The sequence below is a fragment of the Nicotiana tabacum genome, chromosome 22, assembly GCF_000715075.1.
Source record: "Nicotiana tabacum cultivar K326 chromosome 22, ASM71507v2, whole genome shotgun sequence".
NCBI lineage: Eukaryota > Viridiplantae > Streptophyta > Magnoliopsida > Solanales > Solanaceae > Nicotiana > Nicotiana tabacum.
The window spans coordinates 165,161,990-165,182,536 of record NC_134101.1 but is presented as its reverse complement, the minus strand read 5'-3'; positions in this window follow the sequence as shown (position 1 = coordinate 165,182,536).

The window sequence follows — 20,547 nt, the reverse complement described above, 5'->3', positions numbered from 1 at the left end:
AATTGGGTTGGGGTTATTTTAAATTGGGCTTGAGTTTAATAAATTGGATTGGGGGGGTCCGATTTTGGAGGTAAATTAGGGGTTGTTATTTAAATACTCATTTTATAATTACAATAATTTCAAAAATAGCTAATAGAATGATAAAAAATGGTCTTCAAGCATGACGGTGGTTTAGAATAGTTATTCAATATTATTAAATTATAAAAGGTCAATTTCTGTATAGATAATGTAGTTATGCCTATGTAGGGGCTATATTTGAAAAATATTCAATTATAGTCTTAAACATGCAACATGTAATTACAAAAAATGCAATTAAAGTGTTTGAACACTCATATGAATATAAATGATGAATTTACAGGATTAAATCATCATAAAATAATATAAGGAATAGTTTTGAACATTTATGTAATTAAAAATACAGAAATAAATGGATTTAGGGCCTTTAAAAAATTTTGAAAAATTGTAAAAATACTTGTGTATGTTTGCAAATCCATGTACAATATTTTAAAAGTGTGTGTGCATATTTATAAAATATATGAGGGAAAAATTGGGTATCAACACTAAGAACAAATAGGGGAATATATGGAAGTTTATATTGATAACATGCTAGTTAAGTCCCTGCGAACAGAGGACCATTTAAAGCATTTGCAAGAGACTTTCGATATATTAAGGAAGTACAATATGAAGCTCAACCCAGAAAAGTGCACGTTCGAAGTTGGCTCGGGCAAGTTTCTTGGCTTCATGGTGTCTAATTAGGGGATCGAGATCAACCACGATAAAATTAAAGCTATCGAGGATATCACAGTCGTAGACAATGTAAAGGCCGTGTGGAGGCTAACAGGGCGCATAGCCGCCCTAGGGCAATTCATTTCGAGATCCTCAGATAGGAGTTACCAATTTTTCTCACTGCTTAAGAAGAAGAGCTTTGGAATGCCAGCAGGCCTTGGAGGAACTGCAGCAGTATTTATCAAGCCCGTCGCTACTTGATACCCTGAAAGCGGCCGAACAACTTTACTTGTACTTGGAAGTCTCGGAGATAGCGGTAAGTGGAGTCCTGGCCCGAGAGGAACAAGGTTAGCAATTCCCTGTCTAGGTCGGACCTTAGGTGAGGCCGAAACTAGATATCCGCACTTAGAAAAATTAACGCTTTCTTTAATAAGCAACTCTAGGAAACTAAAATCATATTTCCAATGCCATCCAATATGTGTTGTGATAACGTATCCTCTTCGAAATATTTTGCACAAACCAAACTTTCGGGTCGATTGGCCAAATGGGCCGTCAAAATCAGTGGGTACGATATTGAGTATCGACCCTGAACCGCCATTAAGTCTCAAATCTTGGCAAAATTCGTGGCTGACTTCGCGTCGGTCCTTGTACCCGAGGTTGAAAAAAAACTACTGATGAAATGGGGTACATCTTCGAGAGTTTGGACCCTCTTTACGGACGGTGCTTCAAATGTGAAAGGGTCCGGACTAGGCATCGTGCAGAAATCGCCCACGGGTAATATAGTTGGACAGTCTATCAGCACTACAAAATTGACTTACAATGAGGCTGAATATGAGGCCATGATTGCAGGTCTCGAACTAGCTAAAAGTTTGGGAGCGAAGGTCATAGAGGCCAAGTATGATTCCCTTCTCGTGGTAAACCAAGTTAACAGGACTTCTGAAGTCCGAGAAGACCGAATGCAGAGGTACTTGGATAAACTACAGATGACTCTACATCGATTTAAGGAATGGACCTTGCAACATGTACCTCGAGAATAGAACAATGAGGACGATGCTCTTGCTAATCTAGGTTCATCGGTCGAAGACGGCAAGCTCAACTCGGGGACTATCGTACAACTCATGAGATCGGTGATCGAAGAAGGCCACGCCGAAATAAACTCCATGAGTTAAACTTGGAATTGGAGAAACAAGTACATAGAGTACTTAAAGAACGGGAAGCTCCCATCAGATCTAAAGGAGTCGAGAGCTCTGCACACAAAGGCAGCACAGTTCACTTTGTCTGAAGACGGAACGCTATTTAGAATGATGTTCTATAGACCGTTGGAAATATGTTTGGGACCAGGAGATACCGACTACATCCTACGGGAAGCTCACAAAGGTACGTGTGGAAATCATCCCAGTGCCGAATTGTTAGTCCACATGGTAATCAGGGTGGGGTACTACTGGACCGATATGGATAAGGACACAAAGGAGTTCGTTCGAAAATGCGACAAATGCCAAAGTTATGCGCCAATGATTCACCAGCCCGAAGAGTAGCTCCATTCGGTCTTATCCCCGTGGCCGTTTATGAAATGGGGAATGGACATCGCCGGTCCTCTTCTATCGGGCCCAGGTAAAGCTCAATTTATTTTATTTATAACTGACTACTTTTCTAAGTGGGTTGAAGCACAGGCTTTCGAGAAAGTTAGAGAAAAAGAAGTCATAGACTTCATTTGGGATCCACATCATACGTTGATTGGGGATGTCCTTCGATATCGTATGTGATAGTGGAAAGCAATTCATCGGTGGCAAAGAGACTAAATTTCTCGAGGATCACAAGATCAAAAGAATCCTATTGACACTGTATCATCCTAACGGGAATGGACAAGCCGAATCGACCAATAAAACCATCATTCAGAACCTTAAGAAGATATTGACTGATGCCAAAGGTAAGTGGAGAGAGATACTACCCAAGGTTCTATGGGCGTACCGCACAACATCAAAATCCAGTAGCGGATCAACACCGTTCTCATTAGTTTATGGCATCGAAGATCTAATCCCAGTCGAAGTCGGAGAACCTAGCATCAGATTTTGGTATGCAACAAATGAGTCAAATAACGAGGCCATGAATACGAGCCTAGAATTGTTGGACGAAAGACGTGAAGATGCCCTCATCCGATTAGCCACCCAAAAACAGCGGATCGAAAGGTACTACAATCGAAGAGCCAATCTTTGACATTTTAACAACGAGGAATTGGTGCTAAGAAAAGTCACCCTCAACACCCGAAATCTAAATGAAGGGAAATTGGGTCTGAACTGGGAAGGACCATACCAGGTTCTCAAAATCATCGGAAAAGAATCTTACAAGCTTGGCACAATGAACGGCGAACAGCTATCGGAAAATTGGAATGTATTGCATCTAAAATGGTTCTACTGCTAAGGTACGACCCCTTCCATTTTTTTGTTATTTTAAACTAACTCTTGCAGGTGTTCAATCTGAAATAACAATTGACTCCTCAACACGAAGTCTTTAGGTCTGAAAGCACGCATTACACTTTTTTCCCTTAGACCGATTTTGTCCCAAATGGGTTTTTCGATGAGGTTTTTAATGAGGCAACCATTGATCGTGCTAACTTAGAACAATTCAATAGTATCCGAGGCTTCTTTACAATCAACCTCAAATACTGGGGGCATTACCCTTGAATGTCAACTTTGTTGCGAGGAAATTACTTCATGGAATTAGGGTCTCGATAGGAAAATTCGGCCAAACGGTCAAGCGAACCGCGCCCGCGTAGTTTGCTCGATCCCTGGCACAGAACATGTACGCGTGTATAGTCAATTATAAAGAGAAGTATTTTTCTTGCCAACATCTCACACCTTAGAAAAAAATTTATGCTTTACAATTTCACACTCTCGATCTATTATGTAAACATGCTTAAGGGTCCATCATAACCAGAGTTCAGATAATTAACTTCACGCTCGGGAACTATCATCCGAAAAATAAACGAGATCAAATTATTAAAACTTTGAGATCATAAGATCTTTTAGGCAACTCTCTATCTTTATAGGCAATGGCCACCCCACTCGGGGACTGACACTTCGGGCAAGCTCGAAGTAAAACGGGAAAATAAGCCCAAGGGGAAAATCCCGAACTAAGGAGGCTACGGTCAAATTAACACAGTTCGGAGATGTCCGAATTCCGTAACAAAAGAGGCCTTCAAATTCTTTCATAAACCGGTCAAAAGGGCTGCCCCGGACAAAATCATAAAAAGCTTCGATAATATCAAGCCTCAAAAACTCTAATGAGTACAAAATTGTTTGAACTCTCGAACAGTTCCTTACTTCATGCTAAGGCATTACAACTTTTGTGAACATAAATGATAAACAAAGGGAAAACTTTGAAAGTCGAAAAGGGTAGAAAAGCCTTATATATATATATATATATATATATATATATATATATATATATATATATATATATATATATATAGTGTGTGTGTGTGTGTGTGTGTGTGTGTGTGTGTGTGTGTAGATTAAATCAATTGGCACACTTCAAATCCGAAAATACAAAATATACAAAGGCCTAAGGGCTACTTCCACTTCGAGTTCGAGAGATCCTTTTCACTCGACTAGAAAGCCTAAGGGCTACTAATTCCGTGTTCAAGCATGTCCAATCATTACGCTTAAGGGCTACATAAACTCAAGTTTGACCTATCATTCGGGGTCCATCGATTAGAAAAGGTCGAAGGCAAGGCTTATTATCGGCCCTTACCATCCCCAAACCTTGGACCCTCAAACATAAATTCATGATTTTATGCTAAGGCATTTTGACCCTTACATGAAATAACAAAAAAGACAACAGATTCATAAGCCATGGAAGGGAAGAAGTTTCATATATTCATCAAAATCTTTTTACAAGGGCCATATGGACCGATCAAGAATTTTTTACAAAGGTCGGCCGGCCTCAGTGGAAAAAAAATAATCACTAAGCCTAAGATGCATGATCCTTGTCGGAGGAAGCGTCTTCGACCTCAGAGTCTTCTCAAACTCTCGGATTCCTCCTCAAGAAAAGGCTTCTTCTCGAGCCTTCGTTTCCTCTGCTGGCAATCTCGATTTTAGCAGATATATCGAAGCTTTGATCTCGGGCTCCCTCGAGGGCCTCCCTTCGAGCTTGACACTTCGCATGATCCAGCATGTCTTTGGCCTGCGCTAGGGTGGCTTCAACATCGAACTTGAATTAAGTCACACTAGCCTGGGCCTTATTATTAGTCGCGGCCGCCTCTGAGTTGGCCACCTCGAGCTCTTTGGACAAATTGGCTAAGTTGGACTAAAGCTCCTTGATTTTCTTTGCTTGAACCGAGGCATTCTCCCTTACAGCCCGAAGCTGAGACTTGGCTGACTCCAGCTCTGCTTGGACGACCTCCTTTTGTGAAGCTAATATGTCCATGCACTATTTGAACCTCTTGGCCTCGGCTCCTATTGCATCTATTTGTCTCTGGAGGTCTTTGATCTGTTCAAGCCTCTATCGAACCTACACAATCAGATTATTAGTTGTTATCTCCAACTCATCTTCGCTATCATGAAGCACTCAGAATAACTGCTCGGTCTCATCTCGGTATGCTCATCTCGATCTGCCTGAAGCTTCTCATTGAGGAGCTTGTAGGTATCACATTTCTCAATGAGGCCCTGAACCTTTGCCTTGTGCTCCTCTCGGACTCAAAGAAAGGCCTCGTGATGCAACACCAAAGCCTGCAAGTGAAAAAGAAAATGTAAAGACTATCTACAAGTCAATGTTTTAAAGAGATAATAGGATTGCCCTCGAACTTACCCGATTCAGAGCATGTTAGGCCTCGTTGAACAAACAAGCAACCTCCACTTCATCCATCTTGGCTTGGTATTCCTTGGTGACCAAGCATCATAGATAGCTAGTCACTCCCGCGGGGGAGGAAAATACCTTAGCATCCTCCGGGACCGAAATGATGATTGACCGCTTATGCCCTAGGTTGACACTAGGGGCCAAGAATTGATCGGTCAGTTTAAGACTCGAGGAAGACTTGCCCGAGCTTTTCTTCGAAACCTCTAGGTCACTCAGACCGGTGACATATTCTACCTCTGTAAATAACCACGAAAATATCTTCCTTTCCATAGGCTCCTTCCCCGTGACAAGTCTCCGCGGCCTGAGCGTCGCGTATCATCAAATCGAAAACTAAAGGGAACGAAGGGGAGTCCCCGATTTCTATTGCCCCAAGTGGGTCTTTCGAGGCATCGCCTCCATTTTTGAAAGCCTCGAGCCCGATTTCTACACCAACATTGAATGCCTCCTCGGTAGCCTTCCCACCTCGAGGTGGAGCATCTTCAGTTTTTTTTGGCTCGGGCTCATCAGGTCGGGGCAAAGTAGTTTCGGCTCCCGCTAGTTCGGGGTTCCTTGAATCTCGGTACCAGCGTACGAGTCACCAGTCCAGAGTCTTCTTTTTTATCATCTTCGGCCTCATCCCTTAGCTGTTGAACAAACTCCAAAGTTACACGGATGACGTTCCCCTTAGGCTTACGGGTCCTTCTAGCCGGTCTTTTATTTTTCGGGCCTGGAGAGCTTGGAGCCTCTTTTTTTTTATTCTCTTTGGTATGCTTCGGGGCAGATGATGAGAGGAGAGCCTCTTCTTCAATAGATGGAGGCCTCATCGCTACATCCTTTCTGAGACCTATAAAAGGAAAAAGACTAGTAAGCTCAATGCAAAGCATGAATGGAAACCGTACTAGGCAAAGAATATTACCATGTTTATGGGCCTCCCATTGACCCTTTGATAACTCCATCCAAGCGTACTCGAAGTAAGACTTCTGCGACACTAAGCCCTCGACCCATTGCCTAAGATTGGGAATTACTTCCAGCACGTAGGCCACAACTGCAACAAAAAAAAGGAAAGAAGATGGGAAGCAAAACGTCAAGATTATGTATTCAAGGTGAAGCAACACTTACGATTCATGTTCCATTTTTCAGGAAACGGCATGACCTCGGCAAGGATTAGGTCCGAAGCCTTTATTTGAACAAATCGACCCATCCAACCTTAGTCTCGAGTCTCATCTATGCTCGAGAATGGGGGTTTGGTGGCTCGACGGTAAATCTTGATCAAGCCTCCTCGATAAAGTCGGGGGCTATAGAGATGCATAAGATGATCGAGGCTAAAAGGATGTCCCTCGATCTTATTTTCAAAAAATTGGAGGAGGATCATGATCCTCCAGAATGATGGATGGATTTGGCCAAGATTAACATCGTACCTCTTGTAGAAGGCGACGATGATTGGGTATAAGGGACCTATCGTGAAGGGGTAAGTATAGACACTTATATACCTCTTCACATGAGTGGTGATAGAATCTTCAGGGGTAGGAACTACTACATCTTTGCCTACCCAGTTGAACTCCTCTTTCACCTTCTTGAGGAGATCATCGGTAATAGTACATATGTATTTCAATATTGGTTCACATCGACCCTGTGTCAAGGGTGTATTCTCCACCTTAAAATTGGCAGTAGTGAGGCACTTTGTCAGAACGAAGTCCTTTAGGGGAGGCTCCGGCGCCGGTAGGTCTTGATGAAGAAGCAGTTTCTTTGTGATGGACGGTTTTTAAAGTCTTGGCTATTTTTGCAAATGGGGAAGAATGAAATACAGGAGGAACGTTTAGTATTTTGCGATGAAACAAGTAAAGAAACTCAAATATTTGAAAACACAAAACTCTAAGGAAGGCAAAGGATTTTGGAGAAGAAGATTTGTAAGTAAAGTTTGAAAAATGAAGAAAGATATACTTATACATTTAAGATGATGGTTCAAGTCCAGTAGTGGCCGACCGTCAACTGGCTCGCATTAAATGCCTGGGAAACTGTACCGACGAGACGTTTCGATTACCTTCGCCGTTTGCGTCATAATTCTTACATCATGGTAAACCGAGGGGAAGTTCGAAGACTCAATTCGTTTCTTGTCATTACACTCCAAAAAATGAGGGGAATATCTGTATACGGTCAAAATCGGGCTTCTCTAATTTTGTATGGCTAACCGAAATTGGGGTGGCAGACCAAGGCCTGTCCTCGCATTATATCAAACCATGGTACGGAGATGGATTGCTAAGCTCGTGAATCAATGACTGATCAAGATCGAAAACAGTCGTAATCGAGACCAAAGCGGAAAAGAGATCGAGCGAGATCGAAGGAAGCCAGCTAAGTCGAATAACAAAAAGCCGAGAAATTTGTGATCGGGCAAGGATCGTGGCGGAATTCTTGGCACGTATCGAGTCAGGACCGGTTATTTAGCCAATCATGGGATTTTCCTTCGTATTTAGAATTGTACCATAAGTAGAATTCCTCTACTATATAAAGGGGGTCCTAATAATTTTGTAATCATTATATTCACTTAAGCTATGTTTACATTTTCTCTTAAGCTATGTTGTTCAATTCATACAGCTCAATAGCATACTCAATTGGTTCGAGGGCAATCTAGCTCGAGGGCCATAATCGCTATCGCGCCCCATTTTTTTCTCGAGGAGTCCAGGTTTCGACATTCATTGGGAACAACTCATTTCCTTTTGGGAATTGGGTATGAGATTTGAAGAGTCGCCACCTAACATATTTAAGGTGCGTTAGGGCACCTAAAGCAAGTAACTCATAAAAATCGGTTTGTATTACCAGAGATTGAGTAAGGGCTCGAAATAACCTTGAGGGGAAGGTGTTAGACACCCCTCGCGGTCCACAACGGTGGGTCCCGACCGAACTCAAATAATGTGAATTAGTCTTATAAACAGATAAAGCAAATTAGACAACTTGATATTATATTTAAAACAGGGAGTAAAAGGGGGGTCCTAGGTTTTTTAGCTTACAGAATCAATTATGTACAATACTTGTTAATCGTCCCCAAGTTGGGGTGCTACACATAGCATTAGTGCACAGGTCATCATATCCTTTACTACCCAATTTCCCTCCTCTTAGTGGTTATGTAAGCAATGCTAATGAAACATACTTTATGCGTGCAGTACTCGTCCCCTCCTTGTGGCCCTGGAGGTGTTTAGGACCTCTAATTAAGGCAGTTCTAGACTCTCCTAAAGTGCTTAAAAGGAGAAAATTTAAGCGACAAGCAAAAACAAATAGGACATTCACATAAAGGGGCAATTAAAGGCTCATTTTTACCTTCTCACACAAGCAGACAATAGCATGTCTCCAAATAGTAAGATTTCAGATATTTCAAAGGATCCTAAAGCAGGATATCTAGGTGAGCACAAAGTAGAACATATGCAATGTTTATTAAAGCAGGGCAACAAGTACCTAATCAGTTTGCCTACTAATTTTATTACTTCTTGAATCTGGGCAGTTTCAGGTAGCAAGAAATAACCATTTTGAACCTACCAGATTTGCCTAAATGATGAACAGACAAGATTTTATAGACTAGATGTCTAAATTGTGAACTGACTGCTGATTTTAGAGCCAGATTTTATCTTAAACCCTGTAGGCATGATTTCTAAGTGCTGAAATGTGCTGAAATCCTATTAGCATGAATTATAAGTGCAGAAATTGATTTAAAACTTATAGACATGGTATCTAAAAATGCGGGATTGATTTTAGCACCTATAGGCATGGCATCTAAATGCAGGACTAATTTTTAGAACCTTATAGGCATGGTATCTAAATGCACATAATCAGACAAACGTCACAATAACTTATAGGCATGGGTTCTAAGTGTAGGAACTGATTAAACCCTATAGGCATGGTACCTACCCGTTGCCAACAAAATATGTATAAGAATCCCTCCCAGTTTTACTAATATCCTAATATCTGTTTACAAGGAAATTACTATTACAAACCAATCATAAATGAATTATAGAAATAAATGATACTATACTATAGGGAGTCTGGATAGGACCAAAGTAAACCTGGGAAAAACCAGGCCTTAAAACAGTCCAAAGTACCATATCCCATAGTATACGAGAGAAGGTATCCTAATGTGTCAAAGTTCCCAAGGGCCTTAGGGACCCCGGGCAATGCTCACACCAAGATCCTCCTTAAAAGCAACAGATTTGTGTAGTGTGGAATGGCCAGCCCTAGTGTGTCAGAGTTCAGAGGAGTCTCATAGACTCCTAAGCAGTGCTCACACTGGAGGAGCAGGACCCTAGGTATTCTAAGAATAGGAGTGAGAGTGCTTTAAAAGAGTAGTGACATTTTAAGAAAAATAATTTAGGAGTAAAATAGTTCAGAGGTTTCAGAGGGAAAACAACTCAGAAGTGGAAACATTTAAGGAGTAAAATAGTTCAGGACTGAAAACAACAATCAAAAGCATTCTGAGAATAACAATATTGTCACAAAGCAAGAATTCACATTGCCCAGGGTCAGCGGAAGAAGTTTCAGCCTTGAACACAATCAATGACAGACGAGATCAATTGGTTCAACAAAGGTTTCTTATGGTCTTGGTCCATTAACTAATACTAGGTGAACATACAGCCGTGTACCAATCATAGGGTAGTATGTTGGATCAAACAGTCACACATAAAGGCAAGCAAGTTGAGGAAATAGATACCTTGATTTAATCAGGGGTTTATTAGGGATGAACATTTATAACAGGACATCAATCATAGGTCTAATGACATAGGGGCAGACACATAGATATGTTGTAAGCAGGACAACACATAAGCCTAGTGAATAGAAACAGCTAGTTTGACGTGCTAAAAACAGGACCCTCTAGGTTTAAACATATGTGAATAAGAATGCTGATTAAGGCATTAGAATATAGCACATAAGTCTTAGAAATAGGCATACTAATATCAAGAAAACGTACTCATTCAAACAACATGAAAGTAGACATGCTAGGAACAGGAAAACACACAAGTCTTGGAAACAGACAATGTAGCCATATTGAAGGTAGGGAAAAACCACATAGGTCTTAGTTAAGAGCAGGCATGCTAACATCAATGTAACATACTGATTCAATGACATGAAAGTAGGCATGTTGAGAACAAGAAGCATACTGATTTAATAACATGCAAGTGATCATGTTGAGCAGGAAGTACATAAACTAAATCATACAGATGTCTGAATAATAATAAAGTGAGGCATACTAGTTAGGAATTTGCAGTAGGAGAGTGAAGTAAATAGGATCCAAGATCTATCCTCGGCTTTCAGCCAGCTAGACAGAGCAATAGACAAATAGTAGTAGAGAGCAAGAGTTTTAGACGTGTTTTTCCTTAGGTCTCTGTGTGTGTGTTTGAGCAGAGTCATGTGCTTATAGGAGTCAAGTAGTGTAAAGTAAATAAGGCAAGGTGGTTCAACATTGCAAATAAGGCAAGGAAAACAATCAAACAATCAATCAAGCTTGATAGGGCAAAAAATCAGAGAGTTATACCCAAAAATAACTTGAATTGAGTTTCAAATAAGGCAAGAAGTGAGTCTGACAGCCAATTAGGGTCAGAACACCATAAATCAAGCAATTAACCACACAAATAAGGTAACATAAGTAAATTAGAGACCAATCTAGGGTCAAACGCCCCTAATTTAAGCTTAATAGGCAAGGAATGTCAATTAAGAATCTCAGAATTAAGGAAAGCAGGCAAAATACATTAAATCATCTCAGCAAAACATGAAACCTTAGACGGTTGAGTCAGTCAATCAACTATTCAAAAAATAACGGGCAAAATGTTGAAGTGAACAACGAACAATCAAACGACAAAGACTGGAACACAGTCATTAAAGAAAGATTAATCAAACACATAAGGAATTTCAGAAAAGCCCTTTGCAAAACAGACGAAGTGGAACCCTAATTTTGAAAAACATTTAGAGTCAATTAACAGTAAAGAAACAAGAGATCTTTAAAGAAAAATCACTGACAAACTCAGAATCACTCCAGATCTACAAAGATCTGGACAGATTCATGTCTAAAAGATTAGGGTTTTGAGGAAAAGGGGTGGGGTAAAGAGAATCTGATTTTGAACCAAAGATTCGAACTATAAAACTCAAGATAATAGCCCTCACAAACAGAGGTGACCATAGGCAGACTCTTAAAGAGCCTCGAACAAGATCTGGGCTAGATCTCTTTGAGATCTCTTTCATGAGATAGCAAAATCGAACAACCAGAAGAAGTAGGAGACTAGTAGAGGTCTGAAACAACCATGGAATCCCATGGAACAGGTAAGGATCGAAGGGATTAGGGGTAGGTTTTGGTGGCTGCGGTTAGGGTTTGGGTTAGTCTCAGGCAGAACCGGAGAAGAGGGGATTCAAGGGTGGCTGGTGTGTGAAGAATGATTAGGGTTAAGGGTCATTTGGAATAAAAAAGGAAAGAATGAAGGGTGGTCGTTGAACTCTATGATCAACGGCCAAGATTAGAGGGGCTTGGGGCAGGGTAGAAGTCTTTAGGGTTTGGGCTGGGTAGATTTGGGCCTGGTTTTTAATTGAATTGGATTGGGGAAAGTCCGATTTTGGGTATAATTAGGGGATATTTGTTAAATACCCAATTTACTAAACAAAATAATTTTAAAAATAGATAACTAAATGATAAAAAATGATTTTCATACATGAAGGTGATTTAAAATAATTACTTAATATTATAAAAATATAAAAAGTCATTTTCTGTGTAGATAAGGTAGTTATGCATATATAGGGGCTATTTTTGCAAAATATGCAATTATAGTCTTTAAAAATGCAAATATAATTATAAAAAATACAATTAAAGTATTTGAACACTCATATGAACATAAAAGATGAATTTAGATGATTAAATCATCATAAAATAATATGAGGGATAGTTTTGAACATTTATGTAATTTTAAAATGCAGAAATAAATGGGTTTAGGGCCTTTAAAAATTGTAGAAAAATTGTAAAAATACTTGTGCATGTTTGTAAATGTATTTACAATACTTGAAAGTATGTATGCACATTTTAAAATATATGAGGTAAATATTGGGTATCAACAACTGCCCCTCTTTACCCGGAAAGAATGAAAGAGTTTTCGGGTAAAGAAATAATGACCGATTTTGACTGAATGAGTGTTTTGAAAAACTAGAGGCTGAACCCTGGTCTCTGAGTTGCCTACATATCCCTGGTTCTATAGGAATTAAGTCATTTTTAGGAAAATACTGAGAATGCGGAAACTTCAGACAGTCGGAGTACTCCGGCACCAAATGACCTGGTTTTATGGTTAGAACAAAATATATTGGAGTTACAGGGAGAACTTGAGTAGGTCCGCAACTTAGCAACCCTCTCCCTCACCCTGAACGTCCCCGACATCAACCAACAAACTACCAAAAACCCAACACCTCCCCAAAACACACCAAACCAGTACCCACAAAATCCTCCAGCACCACATCAATATGTAACTCCACCTCAAAATCCCAATCCTTTACCAATACCAACTCCACCACAACACCATCATCAACCAATCCAGTACCCACAAACCACTACCTATCACACTCCTCAAACACATCACAACCTATTCCCGGTCCTAAAAACTTAACCAACGGCCACCACTACACCCAAATCCCTGGCTCTCACCAAAACAACCTTATATACGTAGTCAACCAATTTCCTATACACCAAAATCCGCTGAGAAGGACCTGCTCATCTTTTGTGAAGTGTAATGTCAAATAGAGTTATGATTGTGAGTTTGGAGTAAAGCTGATGCATTATAGGGCAGATATCTTAATGGTCACATAGTAAGGTGGGTAATTGATGGGAATCGACTATAATGGCAAAGTGAAAATGGTATGAAAGGAAACCGGAGCGAAGGTTGCTCCTATTTGAGAATGGTTGCCTCCTGGATTACCTGCAAAACTTAAAACACATTACATGCGAGTATATAGATGATGCAAATTCCCTTTGGACCATGAAATATTGTCTTTGGACAGTGCGGATGACGTCCTTAGACTATGATGTCCTCGGCCATGAATTGTAAGATAGGAGATTCGCAGGCCATGAAATGATGTTCTCGGGCCATGGGGATGGTGCCTCTGAACATGACACCTTTGAATAATGATGTGCAAATATTGAGAGATCCTCAGGCCATGACATGGTGTCTTCAGGATATGAAGATGATGCCTTCAGGCTATGACGCCTTTGGACGGTTGGCTATATGTCAGCCCATGAAGTATAGAGATATGATACTGAAAGTGATAGCAAGACAAAACTTAGTCTTGCGCGGAGTTTGGGGGCAGAGCTTAGCCCGAGGGAAAAAGATAGTGCTAAGTTTAGAATAGAGCAACATTTATGCCAGGAGGGACAATGCTTAGTCCCATGAGAAGGCAGTGCATAGCCTTATGCAAATATGGAGGCAGGGTTTAGCCTCATGCAAGATCAGAGACAGAGATTAGTCTCATGCAAAGGGAAGGCAATGCTTAGCCTTATGCAGATATGGAGGCAGGGTTTAGCCTCATGCAAGATTGGAGACAGAGCTTAGTCTCATGCAAAGGGAAGAAAATGCTTAGCCTTATGCAAATATGGAGGCAGGGCTTAGCCTCATGCAAGATTTGAGACAGGGCTTATTCTTATGCAAAGGGAAGGCAATGCTTAGCCTTATGCAGATGAGAGGTAGGGCTTAGCCTCATGCAAGATTGAAGACAGAGCTTAGTCTCATGCAAAGGGAAGGCAATGCTTAGCCTTATGCAGATATGGAGGCAGGGCTTAGACTCATGCAAGATTTGAGATAGGGCTTAGTCTCATACAAAGGGAAGGCAATGCTTAGCCTTATGCAGATGAGAGGCAGGGCTTAGCCTCATGCAAGATTTGAGACAGGGCTTAGTCTTATGCAAAGAGAAGGCAATGCTTAGTCTTATAAAATATAGAGGCAAGGCTTAGCCTCATGCAAGATTTGAGATAGGGCTTAGTCTCATACAAGGAGAAAGCAATGCTTAGCCTTATGCAAATATGGAGGTAGGGCTTAGCCTCATGCAAGATTTTAGACAGGGCTTAGTCTCATGCAAAGGGAAGGCAATGCTTAGCCTTATGCAGATATGGAGGTAGGGTTTAGCCTCATGCAAGATTTGAGACAGGGCTTAGTCTCATCCAAAGAGAAGGCAATGCTTAGCCTTATGCAGATGAATAAGTAGCAAATAAGAGTAGAATATTTCTTAGCTGGAGATATATTTGCGTCTGGTGTCCTGATTGTTAGAACTTTGATGTGTATTCATTTGCGGATACTTCTGTTATATTCACCACGCGTGCATCCAAAGAAAAATTGTAAATTTTGTAAGGGGAGGTTGGTTCGTGCCTTCATCTGCTGGCTTTGCTTCTCTCCGCTCTGGAGGCCTTGGTTGAGTTGCCTTGGGTAACGCTTGGCTATCACAAAAATAGAGTTTTCGAAAATATGCATTTATTGATAAAATGGAGTTACTATTTTTAGAAGATATAGTGAAATATTGAGTGATTTTAGATGAACCAATGACTGTAACACATTTCAGAGACATTGAAGCTTTCTCATTTTAGAATTTTGAGGGTTCTCCTCAAAATTCTGCTCCAGTTTGGTAAATGATCCTTCGGCCATTTGTGTGTAACGAAACTTGCTGAACTTTTTCCGAAATTTTGAGAATCCTTCTCAAAATTCTGTCCCAGTTTCTTAACCAATTTCTGATTGTCTGGCGTATGATGGCGTCGGCTGGACTTGCTCCGGAATTTTGAGGGTCCTCCTTAAAATTCTGCCCCAGTTGTTAGTTCTGAGGGAAAATAAAAATTTTATTATTATATGACCGAACCCACAGGGCTTGTCACGCCCCCTTTTTTCCCTCCCCTTTTTGAGACGGGGGAAGAAGTCCGGGTTTCGACATTCACGGGGTGTAATGACTCATTTCCTTTTGGGAATTGGGTATTTAAAGAGTCGTCACCTAACGGATTATGGTGCGTTAGGGCACCTAGAGAGATTAACTCTCGGGTTGGTTTGCATTACCAGAGATTAGGGTAAGGGCTCGAAGTAACCTCGAGGGGAAGGTGTTAGGCACTCCTCTTGGTCTACAACTGTGCATCCCGGCCGAACTTATATTCACAAATTAGTCCATATAAATAGTTAAATCAAATAGGTTGCAAGTAAGCACGTTAGAATAACTCAAGTACAACGATAAAGGTTTGAACAAGTTGTAAAACAAGGTTTAAATAAAGAAAAATTTGGTAAAGAGGGGTCCTAGGTTGGTTATCCTATAGGATCACCCCACACAATGTCCGGTAAACACTCCTCAATGAGGGGCTACACGTGATATTAACACGTAGTCATCATATACCATGTCTAAAGCAAAGCGAGTGTTTGGTCAATGATTCCTATTACGTGCTGCTACCCGTCCCTTCTTAATAGTCCTGAAGGGAGTTAGGACCTCTACCTATAGGTAGTTTTAGACGTACCCTTAAGGTTTAGAAAGGCAAAAATTCTAAGGCGACAGTCAAAACATTTAGGACTTTCACATAATGGGAGCAATTAAGAGGCTCAGAGTTTCCTCCTCAAACAAACATACATGCAGCACGACTCAAACACAGTTAAGGTTTTTTATTAGACAATGTCCTAAAGCAGGATATTTAAGTGAATATGCAGAAACAGCAAAACCTTTTTAGACTCAGAAGTTATACCCTAGTAGTTGCCTAGGACTCTTTTTAAAAGCTTGTTAGAATCAGAAAACATTGAGCGATAGAGACAGTTTCAGAGAAATGCAATTGTTGAAAATGCCCTAAGGCTTGCCTCTATGCAGAATAGTGGTGTCTATGTTAATGCAGAAAAAACAGATTTTGAAATAGACTCTTTTAATACCTATAGACATGATATCTAATAAGGTTGAGGCAATTTGAAAGAGCTTGTTTCAGAAAATGCTTAATACATAATGAGACCAGTTTAAAAATGAACTAGGCATAATGAGGTTGATTTGTTAGACTAAATTAAATTATCAGACAGTATTGCGAGTAGAGATCCCTATAGGCATGATATCTAGGTGGATTACTGATTGTTAACGATTTGCAGGCATAAAAACATACATAAATACTCGTTCTAACTGAATTCCTATAGTCATGGCATATAAGATTGAACTGATTTTAAGACATGATTGTTTGGGACCTATAAGCATGGTTTCTAACATGTCAGAATGCAAACCTTATAGGCATGGTTTCTACTTGGGCAAAGCAATCAGATTAAAGAGTGAAACCCTATGAGCATGTTTTCTATTTAGGAAAAACAAATAGATTAAAGAGTAATACCCTATGAGCATGTTTTCTATTGAGTGGAGCAGACAGACTTAAAAAGTAAGGACCTAAGAGCAGGATTTCTACCCGTATTATCCCAGAAAGTATGCATCTACCCACCCTTTTTTACTAGATACCCCAAATATCTATTTATAAATTATTACAGGCCAATGAATGAATTACATAAATAAAATAAAAGGATCAAGAAGCTATTCTATAGGGAGCCTTCAATTAGGCCCAAGTTTCCCAAAGCCTTTAATGGTCTCATAAGCCTCAGTTCCATAGACAAATTAGAGTCTAGGTGCATCAAAGTTCCCTAAGAGTCTCAAGGACCTCGGGCAGTGCTTACACCTAGATTTAGTAACCAAAGAATTGAACAAGTGCAGTGTGGAAAGGCCAGCCTCAGTATGCCAAAGTTCAGAGGGTTCTCAAAAGGATCTCAAGGCAGTACACATACTATAGGGGGCAGAACTTATTGACTAAGAGTAAAGTGAAAGTGAAGGACACAAGTTGAAAAAGATTTTAGTAAGACTGTACTTTAACAAAAGTAATTCAGTAAAGCAATAGAAGTTGTTTGAAAAAGATATTGGAGTAGTTAACAAAGTTCAAACACCTTAGGATAGGATCATACACAGCTAGTACACAGAACCAAATGAATTCAGTAGTCACACAGGGGGTCAAGGGGTTTGGGACACATAGAATATTTGGCTGCAAACATATAACCCAGCAAAGGTCTTAGGACTGGTTTAAACATGCTCAGAAATAGCTGACACTGGCATAGTCACATAACCAGTCATGAAGAACACAAACACATAGAGGGGTGATAGGATTTGGGGATCCATGGGATATAGGATGGTAAGTATACAATAAGTAAGAGACAATTGGTAAGGCATGCTTAGAAATCACATAAGGGGAATATACTAATCTGAAGAAAGGGGAAGACATAACAACATGCTGATAGTGTACTCTTAACTACAAATTTCACAACAGAACCACAAATAGAAGCATACCAGAAGCAAGAGAAACTGAAAAAATTGGAGAAGCATGTTGTTGTTGGAGAGCACAAATGATTAGACTTGGCTTGCAGCCGGCTAACAGTAGTAAATAGCATAAGAGAGAGAGCAGAGATTTTAAAGTATGAGAGATAGCTTTTGAAATCCAATGTTCGTGTTTATGCTAATGAAAGACTAGAGTATTTATAGTTGAAAACAGGTAGTAAAATAAGGTAAGAATCATAGTAGCATGGTAATTAAGAAACTCAAAATCAGTCAGTCAGAAATCAAGGCAAGTACTCCTTAAGTTAAGGGGGTTAACTCAAACGGTAAGAACCAATATATAAGGCAAGAAAGATCAGTACATGATTAATAGGGAAATAATCAAAATTTAGTAAGCATAGAGTAGTCAATTAGGACTAAGTTCAGCAAATTCCAATTAAGGAAAGGATTCAATCAGAATAAAATACCACATCAAATAAGGTAGGGAATCAGTCAATTCAAACGAACGAGGTAGAATTTTAGGGTTTTAAAAGAAAATCTTTCAATCAAACCATCAATTAAGGAAATCAGAATCAATCAAGAGAGAGTCATGATTCTATATTTTAACATATAAATAGAGAAGAATAAACAGACATAGCAAATAGGCAAGGTCAGCCATATCGACAGAAAGAAGTAAGAGATGAACAATCAAGATGAATACAATCACACAGAGGTGATACAAGTAGGCTAAAGACTCAGTAGAAAACCCATTTGAAGCATGGTAACCACACAAACTTAACAAAAATCAAGTAGTCATGCTAACACACAGAACAAAATAAAGAATATCTAAGAAATTAGAGCTTTTAACAGAGTCGAATTGAAAAGGCATTAAGACCAAAAATCAGTCAAGAAAGAGGTTTAAACATAAAGAAAAATTGGTTTAAACAAGTGTAGAAGAAACTCCGAGAAACCCTAATTTTAAAGAAAGTAAAACGGTTTAAAGTTGAGGATTTTTCAGAAGAAGTTTGAGAATAGTGTAAAACATAGAAAGAAACAGACTTAAATCATTAGAAAGAGCACAGATCTGAGAGATATAAATGAAAGTTAGGGTTTCAAAGGAAACTCAAATAGAAACGGAAGAACCTGTTATAAGCTTCAAAGGTCGTAACATATATGGTATGAGTTTGCCCAAAATCACACTGGAGAAGCCATGAACAACCAAAACAGAAATCGTAGATCCAAATCGGCATGGCCCAAGGCCCTTGAAGGCCTCAGAGATGATGAGCAAGGCGATGGAGGAACCAGTGGAGGCTTGGGGTCGAAAGATAGTCGCTGGAGATGACCGGAGAGGGAGGCGGTGGTTGAAGAAGCTAGGGTTAGGTTGATAAAAAATAGAAGACCAAAGGATTCAAAGGCGGCGTGTTTGGAAAAGCGATTAGGGTTGGGGGGTTGTTTAGAGTTAAAAAAGAAAAGAGCAAATGAGGGTCGTTGATCTTTTAGATCAACGGCTAGGATTCAATGGGGTTTTGGGTTGGGTAGGAGTAATTGGGGCCTGGGTCGGGTTAATTGGGTAGGATAGGGCTGGGATTGGGTTCAAATTAGGCTAGAATTGAAATTCAAATTTGGCTATGATTTAAATAGCCATTTTTCCCTATTTTAATTTATAATAAATAATAAATAGTTTTTTGAAAATAATTTTCTATACCAAAATGATTTAAAATATGCAATTATCATTTTAAAAATATAGAGGTCAATTTCACATATAAAATATAATTATACATTAAAATGGGCCAACATTACAATTATGTGCAATTTAGCTTAACAAATACTAAATGTAATTACAAGAATGCATGAAAAATATATTAGCCATATTTTGGCATAAGTATAGAAATTAAATGAATAAATCATCATAACAATAATTTTGGAAATAATTATTGGGGATTTTATGAATAAAAGGGGAGAAAATAAATCAATTTAAACCCTTAAAATTATGGAAAAAATTATAAAAACCTTATGCATGCTTATATATGCATGTATATGCTATTTTGAAGGTATTTATGTATATTTAAAATATATAGGAAAAAATTGGGTATCAACAGGGTTGCCTACGTATCCCTCTTAAACGGGAATCACGTCAAGTGTAGTTCAGTTACATTATATGAAGGAATGTAAACAATCTAAACATAGTATCTCTTGACTGTGTCTGAATTGATTGGTTTTGTAAACAATCTAAACATAGTATCTCTTGACTGTGTCTGAATTGATTGGTTTCGGTCAAACTTCTCCGTCCATTTCTGCAAGTATGAGTGCTCCTCCTGTTAGTACCCTGTGAACCATGTAGGGACCTTTCCAGTTGGGTGAAAATTTCCCTTTGGCTTCATCTTGATGCGGGAAGATCTTCTTTAGCACCAACTGTCCTGGTGCGATTTGCCTTGGTTTGACCCTTTTGTTGAAAGCTCTGGACATTATGTTTTGATAAAGATGACCGTGACATACTGCGTTCATTCTCTTTTCGTCTATAAGGGCCAGTTGCTCATAGCATCTCCTTATCTATTCTACATCACTGAGTTTGTCTTCCTGTATGATTCTTAAAGAAGGAATTTCTACATCGGCTGGAATGACAGCTTCGGTACCATAAACCAGTAAATAGGGAGTTGCCTCAGTTGATATGCAGACCGTAGTGCAGTACCCTAATAGGGCAAA